The sequence below is a fragment of the Sus scrofa genome, chromosome 10 (genome assembly GCF_000003025.6).
Source record: "Sus scrofa isolate TJ Tabasco breed Duroc chromosome 10, Sscrofa11.1, whole genome shotgun sequence".
In the NCBI taxonomy this organism is placed as follows: Eukaryota; Metazoa; Chordata; class Mammalia; order Artiodactyla; family Suidae; genus Sus; species Sus scrofa.
Genome location: NC_010452.4, coordinates 34,561,699 through 34,574,619, shown reverse-complemented (window position 1 = coordinate 34,574,619; position 12,921 = coordinate 34,561,699). Strand labels below are relative to the sequence as shown.

Genomic DNA, 12,921 nt, shown 5'->3' with positions numbered 1-12,921 from the left:
TTTATGAATGAATAAATGAATAGATGAATAAATGCCCATGGAGGATATGCAATACAATTTTTAGTTTACATTCTTGCAGGCCTCTCGGAAAAATTCTAGTCTTTCCCGAAGAATCACTTCCTGGAAGAGATTCAGAAAAAGAGGCATGGAGGGGATTGGGAATTGCAGGCTTTCACTACAGTCTAAAAATCCCCCTTGCAAAGGACCCTTAGAATCACCCAAGTGTGGCTTCTTTCCTGGCAGTGTCTACCACACAGTAGTAGGGCTGGAGATATCAGAAGCCAATATAACTCCTGAAAAAGTAGTTTTCAGACCTGAACAATTTATATTCTACAGTCTGTCACTGTCTTGATGTACTTGTGACAAAGATTTGATTAGGGTTTCTTTTGTCCCCATGATAAGTGAGTGTATATCAGACACAAAGTGACCTTATTTCCCTCTTCTTATATGTAAGTAGGTCTTTGGGGATTTCCTTGTTAGTTTTGTTTTGGTTTTCTTTTCAGGCCACACCCGAGGTGCATTGAAGTTCCTGCCACAGCAATGCAGGATTCAAGCCACATCAGTGACCTATGCCACAGCTTGAGGCAACCCCAGATCCTTAACCCACTGAATGAGGCAAGGGATCAAAGCGGCATCCTCACCAGCACTATGTTGGGATCTTAACCCGCTGAGCCACAGTGGGAATTCCTGCCTTAGGGGATTTCACTCCTCAAGTTGTGACTCAACACCACAAAGAGAAGTAAGAAAAAGGACAGGAAAAATGAGAGACAATCAAAGGTAAACTTTTCCCAATGATAATAATAGTAATAGAGAGATTGATGATATTTGTAGAAGGAGCTTACATTTTTTATGCTATTATTTGTACATGCTTACATTTGTACATGCTTTATGAGCATCATCTTATATAATTTTCAAAATGCCCTTATTAAGGGTGTTCTGTTATTTCCCCCACTCTGTTGATAAGTAAACAGGTGAGAGGGATCAAGTTATTACCAGCCAAACAGATCAACATACTTAGCTAATAAGGACACAATCTGAGAGATCTCTTTGCTTGGATATAAGGCCAACACTTCAATGCTGACTGAGAATAATAGCCCTGTGTCCAAACCCTAGTTACTGAGGACACGTGGCGCTATTTTTGCCAAGAATTACTTCATTTGCTTTATCTCCTTGGGAAGCCTACAGACAAGTTAACGAAATACCATGTCATACTGATTCCTTTTCAAAAATTGGCTCAGTCAAGATCTATGATAGGCACTCCAAATTGGACAGATAACAGTATCATTTTACACAACAAGGACACTGAGTATGTTTACAAATAACTGGATAACATCGACCAAGAAAAATAGTGCCTTGTCTTCACAAATCCACAGAAAACTATTATATCCATTTAGATGTAAGTGCTCGATATTAACACAAACACAACAGGTCTTTAAAAGTATCCCTAGATATATCATATTTTAAATGACTGTCAATATTTCCAGTATCTTGTAGTTTTAATGCTGCATCTGGGTTCTAAGTCTTGGAATAAAACTAGAGGTCAAATCATTATAATGAGATTTTTTTTTCCAATAAAAACAAAACACACAAACACATACAAAACCTAACACAAAAACTAAAATACTATCCAAAATAGCTACAAGAGGCATCTGACATGTTCAAGAACACAGAACTTGCTTTTGTTTAATAGTGATTTCTGAAACCTTGAATGCAAATATGTTTTCCCAAGATTTTAAAGAATTGCTTTTGTCACTTGTATGGGTGAGTCTCAAAGCAACAAAAAACAATTTTCAGTGTTTCCAGTGAAAAGACAGTTGCCGTCATGTTGAATTGTCAGAATGGGTTGCTCTCTCTCTCTCACTTTCTTTGAAGGACATGAAGACCGCAGCTGGGTCTGAACCAGAATCTTCCCCAGGGTAAAGGATTGATTGCAATGTCCTGTCCATTTCTGTACTGACATGTAGGGTTTGGGGAAGCTAGTTTTCTGGAACCATGGTCTTCAAATCAAAAGTTTCACAAGGTGATATCTGTGCTATTTGCTGTTTTTCTTTATTTTGCATTTAAACAAATACTTAACATATACCAGGAGATGTGGTAATAGCATTAAAGAGCTTATCGAATTTCAACTCTTTCACAAAAACTCTGTGAAATTAAATAACTTGCTGAGAGAGAGTGGTGGGTAAAGTATTTAAACTCTATTCCTATGACTGCATGCCTCCTGATAGTAGCTGATAAAGTCTTGTGTCCCAGATCAAGAAGCAAGAATTCAAGATGAAATATGACACCATTAGGCACCACAAGTCCAAATTATAAAGTTACCATCATAAGGAACAAAGTGACTTAAAACTGACCTGAAACCAGATTGTTACCGACTGTTCACCCATTTCTTATAATAATAAACATCTGTTACCAGGCATCCATTGACAGTGATTCCCTCGGAAACAGGGCCATCTTCACATGCTGAAGTACGCAGTTTTCAATAAGAATGAGGTGGAGTACCCAGAAGAATATAATGAATTTCCTTTTGCTATAAGGAAGTGACTTATGGAAGCAAAGTCAGACCCATGCTAGTTAGGTTCAAACTACAGAAGCAGATACCTTGCCCCATTTTCAGAATAATGATAATCTCCATGTGGTTCAGATATTTTAAAAAAACAGTGGTAAGAAACAAGGTGTGAAGCATTGAACCACAATGTGCAACAATGATATGGATAAAGCAAAGATTCATTGGACTCAAGCATGTTCCAAGAAACTTACCTAGAGAGAGGTGAATGCTGACAACCATGGTGTGAATGTACTGGAAAAAGAGTCAGACCTCAGGTACAAAGTGACCAGAGATGGTAGATCCCCAGTGAATCTATGAACTCGACTCCAAATGGACTCAGCACTGCTCGGTCAAGCCATGGAGCCAAGCACAGTGCTCCTGGTAAGAAGTAACAATCTGTGAAAGGAGTGAAAATCAAGTCTAGTAAAAAGATCTCATAAGGGTTCCTAAATGGAAAAAATAAAATGAATATATACATATATAAATGAAAATGAACTTTACATATATATAAGTTTATTGAGGAGAACAAAACTGAATCCAAATTTATATTTAAATCATCCCTTTTAAATGATCTAAAAAAGAAACATTTATTTTCAGTAGGGAATGAGAGAAGGTTGTTTGCACATCTTGTTCTATTCAGTTCTGCTTTCTAGAAACATTTAGAATCGAAGGAAGGTTAATATGCTCCTCTGGTGATAGTCAGGGCATACACACACACTAGAGAGGAGGAAGAATGAATTCTTCTTATTTCCATCCAATCTGTTCTTCTTTTCACTCTAATGCAACCTGCCAAGGGCTCCTATTATAGTAATTTACTATAATATATATGGTGAGAGGACCCTGACACCAGGCAAAGCAAAGAATGTGTCTATTTCTCAAATAATTGAAAAACAGACACTGAAATATTTTCTTTAGAAATGGACGATTAGGTTGTCTACACAGCATGGTGACTAGTGAAATACTTAAGGAACAATGCCACCTGTATTTATATATTTCTGGACAGGTACAGCTGATGGCATAAACTCATTTTATGGGATTGCTAAAACAGCTGCAGGAAAGAGATAAAGACATTTTATCATTTTAATTTGCTATCACCTAAACATAACGGCAGTGTAACAAAATTGCCTGGGATTATTGCAAATAATCTGTCATCAGAATTGATGGTATTTACCAAAGCAGTTTCACTAGAAAACTTTAGTCTGTTCTTAGGTTTGAAAAATAAAAACCTACTTCATGCCATATGAAAACACCCTTGGTTATAGCTGTACTAATAAATAATAATAGCATTAACTGCAACAAAACTGATTTGGCATAAATATTATTCTGCTAAAAAAAAAAACAACTATCCAGGAAAGGATATCAAAGGAAGGTATACCCAGACTGTCTGATTTAATAGAATTACTACTTAAAACCATGTTTCTACCTAGGTTTTAAAAGCATCTTAATTCTTATCCCCGAAACAAACTCTGTTTAAGCAATTCTTAGCATTTGTTAAAAAGCAACAACCTTGATAAACTCAGTAAAGAAATTTAGTCACAGACCCTTATGATCATTTCCAAAGCAGATTATTTTCTGTTGAATTTTTTACAAAACAAATACCTTAAGTGGTCAGAGACAACTATCAGTCATGACAGTAACATAAAATTAGGATAACTCCACTTGGCCTTAAACTGGGTATAGGTGGGGAAGTTACTGGTTTGTCTTTTCCAATAGGAGAAGAGTCTTTACTGGCATAGACCTAAGGACCTAAGACACACAAACCCCATTTCATTGCAAATCTGCCGCCCTCCCATAAAAATATTCCCCTCCTCTTCCACAGTGGAGATGTTATTGCTTCTTCCTTGAAATACCAATAGCACTTGTTTGCACTGCTCAGTTAAATATAGGTCATAACCTCTTTTCACAGTCAGAGAACTGAGAAAGATTTTTGAGAGAAGGATAACCAAAATAACATTGTTGGGTATCATATGCCAGACATTTCTCATGGACAAAGAGCCAATAGGGGGAGAAAGATGGGAATTGAGACCATTTTCCTCTGCCTCCAAAACCCTTCCGTAATTATATTGTTGTTTGTATCAAATGCCCAGATACGTATATGTAAGTAACCTGAAATCAGGCATAAGGTTTTATGTATTTCTGTGCACCAGCACTACATACTCAACCATGCTTATGTAAAATGATTCAGCAGAGATTTGTAAACCATAGCTTATAAATGCTGCTAAAAAGAAGACCTAAGTAGACATTTCTCCAAAGAAGATAGGCAAATTATCAACAAGCACATGGAAAATATGTTCTACATGGCTAATTATTAGAGAAATGAAAATCAAAACCACAGTGAGGTATGACCTTACACCAGTCACAATGGCCATTATCAAAAATTTACAAAATAAATGCTGGAGAGGGTGTGGAGGAAATGGTAGCCTCTTGCACTGTTTGTGGGAATTTAAATTGGTGCATCCACTGTAGAGAACAATATAGAGGTTCCTTAAAACAAACAAACAAACAAACAAAAAAACCAGAGATATCATATAATCTAGCAATCCCAGTCCTGGGCATATATCCAGAGAAATTTCTAATTCAAAAAAATATATGTACCCCAATGTTCATAAAGCACCATTTATAATAACCAAGACATAGAAGCAACCTAAGTGTCCATCAGCAGAGGAATGGATAAAGATGATGTGGTATATACACATACAGGAGAATAAATTATTCAGCTATAAAAAAGAATGAAATAATGCCATTTGCAGCAACATAGATAGAACTAGAAATCATTATACTAAGAGAAGTAAGTCAGACAGTGAAAGACAAATAGCATATATCACTTATATGTGAAATATTTTAAAAATGATTTAAATGAACTTACAAAACAAAAACAGATTCAAAGACATAGAAAATAAACTTATGGTTACCAAAGGGGAAAGGTGAGGGAGAGGGATAAATTAGGAGTCTGGAATTAGTAAATACAAATTACTGTATATAAAATAGAAAAACAATAAGGTCCTACTGTATAGGACAGGTAACTATATTCAATATTTTGTAATAAACTATAATGGAAAAACAATGAATATATAAAATATAAAATTATATATATTTTATATATAAATATATATATATATATGTATATATCTGAATCACTTTGCATATACCAGAAACTAACACAACATGGTAAATCAACCACATTTCAATTTTTTTAAAAAAAACTCAGTACTGGGGAAATTTGACCTTATAGGATTTCAGACTTCAAAGGATATTCAAAATAATTTTAGTCAATTCCCTTATTTTATTTTTAGTTACTCTTTATTATATAAAAATAATAAAAATATACAGTTTTGAAAATCAAATTACAAATGTTTATAGCAAAATATGAAATATGCCCCTCCTTCCAATTTGGCGTTTTCCCATCTGGGAGGTGTTTGGTGATGTCCTGAGCCATTTTTGGCTGTTACTATTTGGGAAAAGGAGTTGCTACTAGGATCTAGGGTTAGAGGCCAGGTATGCTACAACATGTACTAAAATGCACAGGACACACACCCACAACAAATTTCAAAGAGCACCGGTACTGAGAAACCCTGTCACAGACTCCTCCATAGAGGCAACCACTTTCCACTTTTAAGCTGCTTTTTTATGACATCAAACATCTCCACATTTCTAAACAACGTGCATACCCTGATATCTTTTGTATCATCAGTCAAGTGCCTTCTTATCTGTTGACTTTAAATTATGAAGATGATAACTAAGTTCTCTTTTACTATCATTTTCTCTGCTTTTCTACAATTTCCTCCTGAAATACTTACAGTGAAACTGCTGGATAAATAGATAAATAGTTCAAATATATATATGTATATATCTAATGTATATGCATACATACAGATTGCCTATACAAATCATTCACAACTGAAAATTGTTTTATTTAGTGTAACATGTTTTTTCCACCATTCCACCTTACAGTCTTCCTAAAGTCTTAAAAGGAAATGTTACCTATAATAGAGCACATTATTTACACTATAAATTCAACTTGTTTAAGAATATCTTTTCCGGCACTAGTGTGTTTTTATTTGGATTGGCTTCTAATTTTACTGAATGGCTATTATCCAGGTATTATCTCTACGTGGATGTTCACAATTCCTTTTGCCTTCTTCCTGATTTGATTACCTATTTTCTAAAGTCTATACCTTCATTATTTTTGGTTTACTTTCTTGGATGGAACACACCCAACTTCCAATAGTTAAGTCAGGTTCAAAAGTCAGAGCAAGTCAGTTTTGGTTATTTCTCCCCTCAACAGACCAGAATCTTGAATCACACTGCTCCAGTCCAAACTCAGAGTCTTTCAATCTCAAATATGTTAGAATTACTTGGGTACCAATTAATTTAGACTCTCTGGATGAGGGAGCCAGGTGTCGAAAATTTCTAAAACTCCTCAGGTGACTCCTAGCCTGAGGTACAGCCAAGACTGAGAACCTCAGATCTATTTGTTTCTTAATATTTTTAAATTTTGAGCCATCACTACTGGATCTAGAAGTAACTGGTAACACCTCTTCCTGAACATTTAAAAAAAATATATAATGTAGATCTGGATGTGTCTGAGTTTTTCCCATTAGTAATGTAGTATTTGTTTTTGTAGAGTCTGATAGTCACCACCTTCTGTTTCACATCTTCCAATATTGCTTTCTTGTTTTCTTCTTTGCTATTCTTCAAATGTTACTGTTTTGCTTGACAGTGAAAATCCCATTCCTGTTAGTTTTGATGGTATAGGAAAAACTAAACGTCTTTGTCTAATCCCCCACCTCCATGGAACTCAGATCTGTGATCTGAAAAATTCAAGGACTTACTCAAGGTCACATGGTTAGCAGCATGGTCAGCAGCAGAAGCTTGGTTTCCTATTGTTTAGCTCAGCACTTCGCAAATATCCATAGCCACTCAGGTCTACTTAATGTGATTTAATAATGATGATTCATAAAACTTTATCTCTTCCAAAACTACAGGATGCATATATTCATACACTCAGCAATTCTATATTGATGCTTAATATGTTCGAGGCATGATTTAGACACTGAGGATACAGCAGAAAAATAGACCAAAAATATTCATTCCACTGGAGCTACTAATTTAGTGAGCAAAGATTTAAAATTTAACTGAGTATATCTGTATATTTAAATAGTTTTATATGGCAAACTATACACATACACAAACTGTTCCCCAACTGTGGTCTTTTTCAAAGCTATTTTGGCTATTTAGTTGTTCAGATTTTCTTATCAGTTTCTTAGACATTTTAGAATAAGCTAAATATCTACTGGGGGTATGAATGGAATTTTATTACATTTATAATTCAATTTAGAGAGAATTGACATTTTATTAATTTGGGATCATCATACTCATGAAATAGCACATCTCTATATAGGGCTTCTTAATTCCTCTCAGTACCATTCTGTAATTTTCAGTGTACAAATTTCTGACATCTTCCGGCAGATTTATTCCTATGCATTTCATATATGTTATCTCTACTTGTTTGTTGCCAGTAGAAAAATACATTTAGTTTTGCATACTAAACACCTATACTGAAGCACTGTTAAACAAACTTTTAGGTTTTTATTTTTGTTTTGAACACATGAGACTTCCTACATAGATCGTCATGTCTTCTGCACATAAAGGTTATTTTTCTTCTTTCCTTCTAATGTCTCTTATTTTCTTTTTCTTAAGTTATTTCACTCCCTAGAATTTCCAATCCAAAATGGAATAGAAGGGGCAAAGACAGATCTCTTTATTTGCTTCTTAAGGGGAAAAGCATTCAATCTTTCACCATTAAATAGGCTTGTTGCACGGTTTGCTTTTAAGATGCTCTTTATCAGTTTCACAAAGATCTCTCTGATGTCCAGTTTTCTGAGTGGTTTATTAAAAAAATAGATCTTGAATTTTGCCAAATGTTTTTCTGCATTTAGTGTGACAATCCTATGATTTTTCTTTTTCAGTGTTTTTTAATTATAATTATATTGATTAATTTTGAAATGTGAAACCAACTTTGGATTCCTGAGATAAATTCCACTTAGTCATGATGTATTATCCTTTGTATTTGTTATATTTATTATTACATTGTATTTATTAAAAATATTTTCAGAGGTTTTTGCATATATGTTTATGAGGGTTATTGGTCTATAGATTTTTCCTGTAATATTTTTTTCTTGATTTAGTACCTGGGTAATGCTAGTCTCATTGAGTAATTTGCAAAGTGTTCCCTCTTCTTCAGTTTTGCACAAGAGTTTGTGTAGAACTGGTATTTCTTCTTTAAGTGCTTGGGAGAATTCATCTGAGCCTCGATCTTCCTTTCCACAGGGTTATTTACCTACAAATTCAATTTATTTATGGATATGAAGCTCAGTTTATCTATTTCTCTTGAATGAACTTTGGCCATTACTCTTTCAAGGAATTTCATCTGGGTTGATTCCCTGGCATTTCAATGCAATCCCCACCACCACCACCATCAGGTTCTCTCTCCTTGAACAACAGCCTGGAAATTTCTCAAGGCAGTAAACTTGGGCAATTATAAAACAATGTTCACTGCCCTTCATTAACTGATCTCAGTGTCATGAAAGCTGTTATTTCATATGTTTTGTTGGCTTTTCTTTTGGTGGTAGTGTTTCAGGAGGCAGGTAAATCCAGCCTGTATTACTCCATCTTGCCTAGAATGGGAAAGACACAATCAATTGTGAAGTATATCAAAATACCAAAGATTGATGGATATATGGCTATGTGATAAAGCAAGTTAGTAACAGAATACAGAGTGTAGAAATCTCAGAATGCACTTAAAAATTACTTTAATTTTTCTGTATGTTTTCTAACTTTCCATAATAAAATGTTACCAAGTTAAGTTAATCAGAATTTCATTAATCCTATAAATTACATTTAAAGGAATTATTATTTACTCTTTCTACTAAGGTGCATGATATTTATCCTAATCTTAATAAAGTCTGTTATTTAAATTTGATAAAATTTATATTTTTTTCTTTTTTTATTATTTCTTTTTTCTTCTATTTGTTTTCATTTTATTTTGACCTTTACAACTTTGGAATTGTGTTTTTATGTTTATTTTTTGGGGTTTTTTTGGCAATGCCCATGACATGTGAAGGTTCTACCACGGGTCAGTCCCCTGCCACGCTGCAACCTAAGCTGCTGCAGTAACAATGCCAGATCCTTAACCTGTAGCATCACAAGGGAACTCTTGGAATTCTTTGTGAAAGTACTCATTTGCCTAGTTTTCAGACTTTCAATGAGTTTGACTAGAGTTCCAGAAATTACTGTAATAAATCTCAAATACAAAATGTAATTTAAAAGATGGCACTAAATATAATGTATGGAAGTTGGTGATCAAGCCAAGAGTCAAGTTAAAGTTTGCAAGGTTTAAATTAATGGAACCAACAATTGACCATATTCCAAACTAGGAAATTAGAGTCATCCTTGTTTCTTTCATTTAGTCTCCAAATTATATAGGCTGTAACTCTTAAATAAACCTAAAGTCAATCTTTTCATGCCTATCATCATTGAAAATACCTTGACTTGGACCTTCATTGCCTCTCACCTGAGTGAATAAAATAGGATCTGAAATGCTATCTGTGTCCTCTCCCAGGTAAGTGCAAAGTATTTCATGACTCCAGTCTTTTTATCTTGACTTTCTTTATACCCTGCTTCAAAGGTCAATTCAAAGTCATGGTATGGCATTCTCTGACCTGACCCCAAATCCAGGAAGAGTTGGCTATTCTATCACCTGCATTTCCATACCACTTACTATTCCTTTATTCTAGCCCTTGTATTACTGCATTATTTGTATTGTGCCTGTCTCTTCTGAATGGCAGTCATAAGCTTTATCACTCTCTGAATTCAAAGGATTCGGTCAATGCTTGGCACAGAGCAGGCAGTGTTTGATTAACTAAATTGAATTCCAGACTGTTGACAATATCTTAAATGTTTCAGTTCACTCTATCCAACAGGAGTGGATAATGTGCCTGAAACTGACATGCCATGCTACGGTCACTCACTTCCATTTGCATCCTCAGCCAGAAGATGTGAATGCAAAGATGTGTGAAATTTAAAAAATCATAGTCCAGAGATTTTAGGTGTATGGACCATTTGATTATTTTTACCCCAACAACCTTATCAACATGGTTTATAGCAAGGAAGTTATTCAGCCAAATTAAAAAGAACAGGAAAAAAAAGGTGTTAGTGAATTATTTCAGGAACAGAAAACTGAAAGATATGCTTTGTCAGTTTTCTTGGAAGATATTCTCCAAACACTCATTGACTGAAAATATCGAGAATTTTGATTCTTATACCAAAATGTTTTCCATGGTTGCATTTCTACCTAAATGATTTTGTTTATAAACATCTCTACTCCTAAAAGAACTTCTCTAATACATATTAGAGGATTCTTTAGAGGGAAAAAATCACTTTTTAAAACCAATTTCTACACCCCAAATGAAGACTAAGTTATTATGAATTTAAAACACCACAATATCATTAATATTATGAAAACTGAGTGAAAACTTATTTTAGGCAGTCTTAAAAATTACCAAATCACCTTTGGCATTGTTCAAGTAGTTTATTCACATCTCAAATCCAACTTTAAAGTGTTTTTTTCATTTAATACTATTTCATATGAATTTAATTCCTCCCTAGCTTTCATAATAATCCCATGAATGATTACACATGATTCGAGTTGATGTCTTTGGTTTTTAACATAAATTATTTGATTATGTAGTGAAATTATTTCATTCATTTAATAAAGTGCCAATGACTTTTTCCTTTAAAATTCTTTGTATTTTTTCTTAGAACATATTATAAATTAATTATTATATCAAGAATATAATCATTTTTGTGGCTCCTGACATATTTTTTCCAAATTTTTTGGAATGAGTTGTTTTGATTTATTCTGACTCTAAAGAAGTTGGGCAACCACAAGTCTATGGATGGATTAGGAGCTTAGGGTTAATAGATGCAGACTATTGCCTTTGAAATGGATTAGCAATGAGATCCTGCTGTGTAGTACTGAGAACTAGTCTAGTCACTTATGATAGAGCATGATAATGTGTGAAAAAAAAATGTGTACATGTATGTGTAACTGGGTCACCATGCCGTACAATAGAAAAAAAAGTATTGGGGAAATAACAATTGATTACAATTAAGACTGCTTGATAAGAAAAAAATAAAAAAATAAAATAATAAATAATTAATTAATTTACAAAAAAAGAAGTTGGGCAGATCATGTCCCCTCTACTATTGCTCCACTGAATAGCAGAGCCTTGACTACTGCTACACTCTGGATTGCATCTACCTGGGGTAAATTCACAAGAGAAAAGAGCCCGAGAGGTCCTCCACTACCAGCACCACTTCCCCCACTTTGATGCTCATAACATCACTTTTGCTGCAATAGGGTTGCTATTCTATTGCTGAAACTTTCCTAGGGTACAGGCCAGGAAAGCCTTAAGAGCCCTGAAGTATGTCCTTCAGGGTACCCTCTTCTTGGTCCTCTGACTAAAGAGCCTTTTCTGTCTGTGACTGTTCACAGTTCCAGAAGATACAGATGCCTCAGCAAGGAGGTAATGGAAAGCAAGACAAGTAAGCAAATAAAACTGAAAATAGAATAGATCTCCAAATGTGGTCATTCTTCAAGCTTTGATATCTCTACCCGGCTGACCTGCTCTTATTTAACTTTTAGAGATCTCTAATAGTTGCTTCATGAATCTCGACTGGTATTTTAGCTGCTATCAATGGGAGAGAGAGAATGGAACATACATATATCTTCTTTACTAGAAGTTGAATCTATCAGTAAGTTTTTAATTGGGAAAATGTGAAGGTAGATTTACCCTTTGAGTCACTAGTTGATTTCAAAGTCAATGGGCTGGTGACAGCATATATTTAGTTTTGAGCTGATCTGATCCAGTGACTCTAAGATTTCATACAGATTAATTTCTTCGATATGCATTATACCACAATTACGCAAAGGTAAGAAATATATAAAAAGTTTCCCTCATCCCTATATATATCTATGCCCCAATCCTGGGTCAGTAAATTTTTTTTTTCTGTAAAGGGCCAGAGAGTATTTTAGAATTTGTGAGATATATTGTCTCTTTTGCAACTACTCAGCTCTGGTTAGTATACAAGTAGTCCTGAACAACACACAAATGAAGGGGCATGGCTACATTTAGCCAACAAGCTATAGTTTGCCAACCCTTGGCTTAGAACACTGAAGTAACATCTTTGTGACTTTGTACTGATCCATTAAAAAGTTATTAGCATAAAAACCCATTATAACACTTCATGTGGATTCAGAACTGCCTATTGAGTAAAATGTGCATTTCTGTTATTTTGAGGTAAGCAATGGCTGG

The 12,921-nt window shown here is 34.5% G+C and overlaps 1 long non-coding RNA gene across 1 annotated transcript in view; it reads right to left on the bottom strand.

The window, feature by feature from the left end:
* Positions 824-12,921, bottom strand: part of LOC110255676 — a 139,262-nt gene continuing 127,164 nt past the window's right edge. The window contains exon 3 of the long non-coding RNA XR_002336319.1: positions 824-2,941. This is a non-coding gene — a long non-coding RNA (uncharacterized LOC110255676). The remainder of the gene's footprint in view (positions 2,942-12,921) is intronic.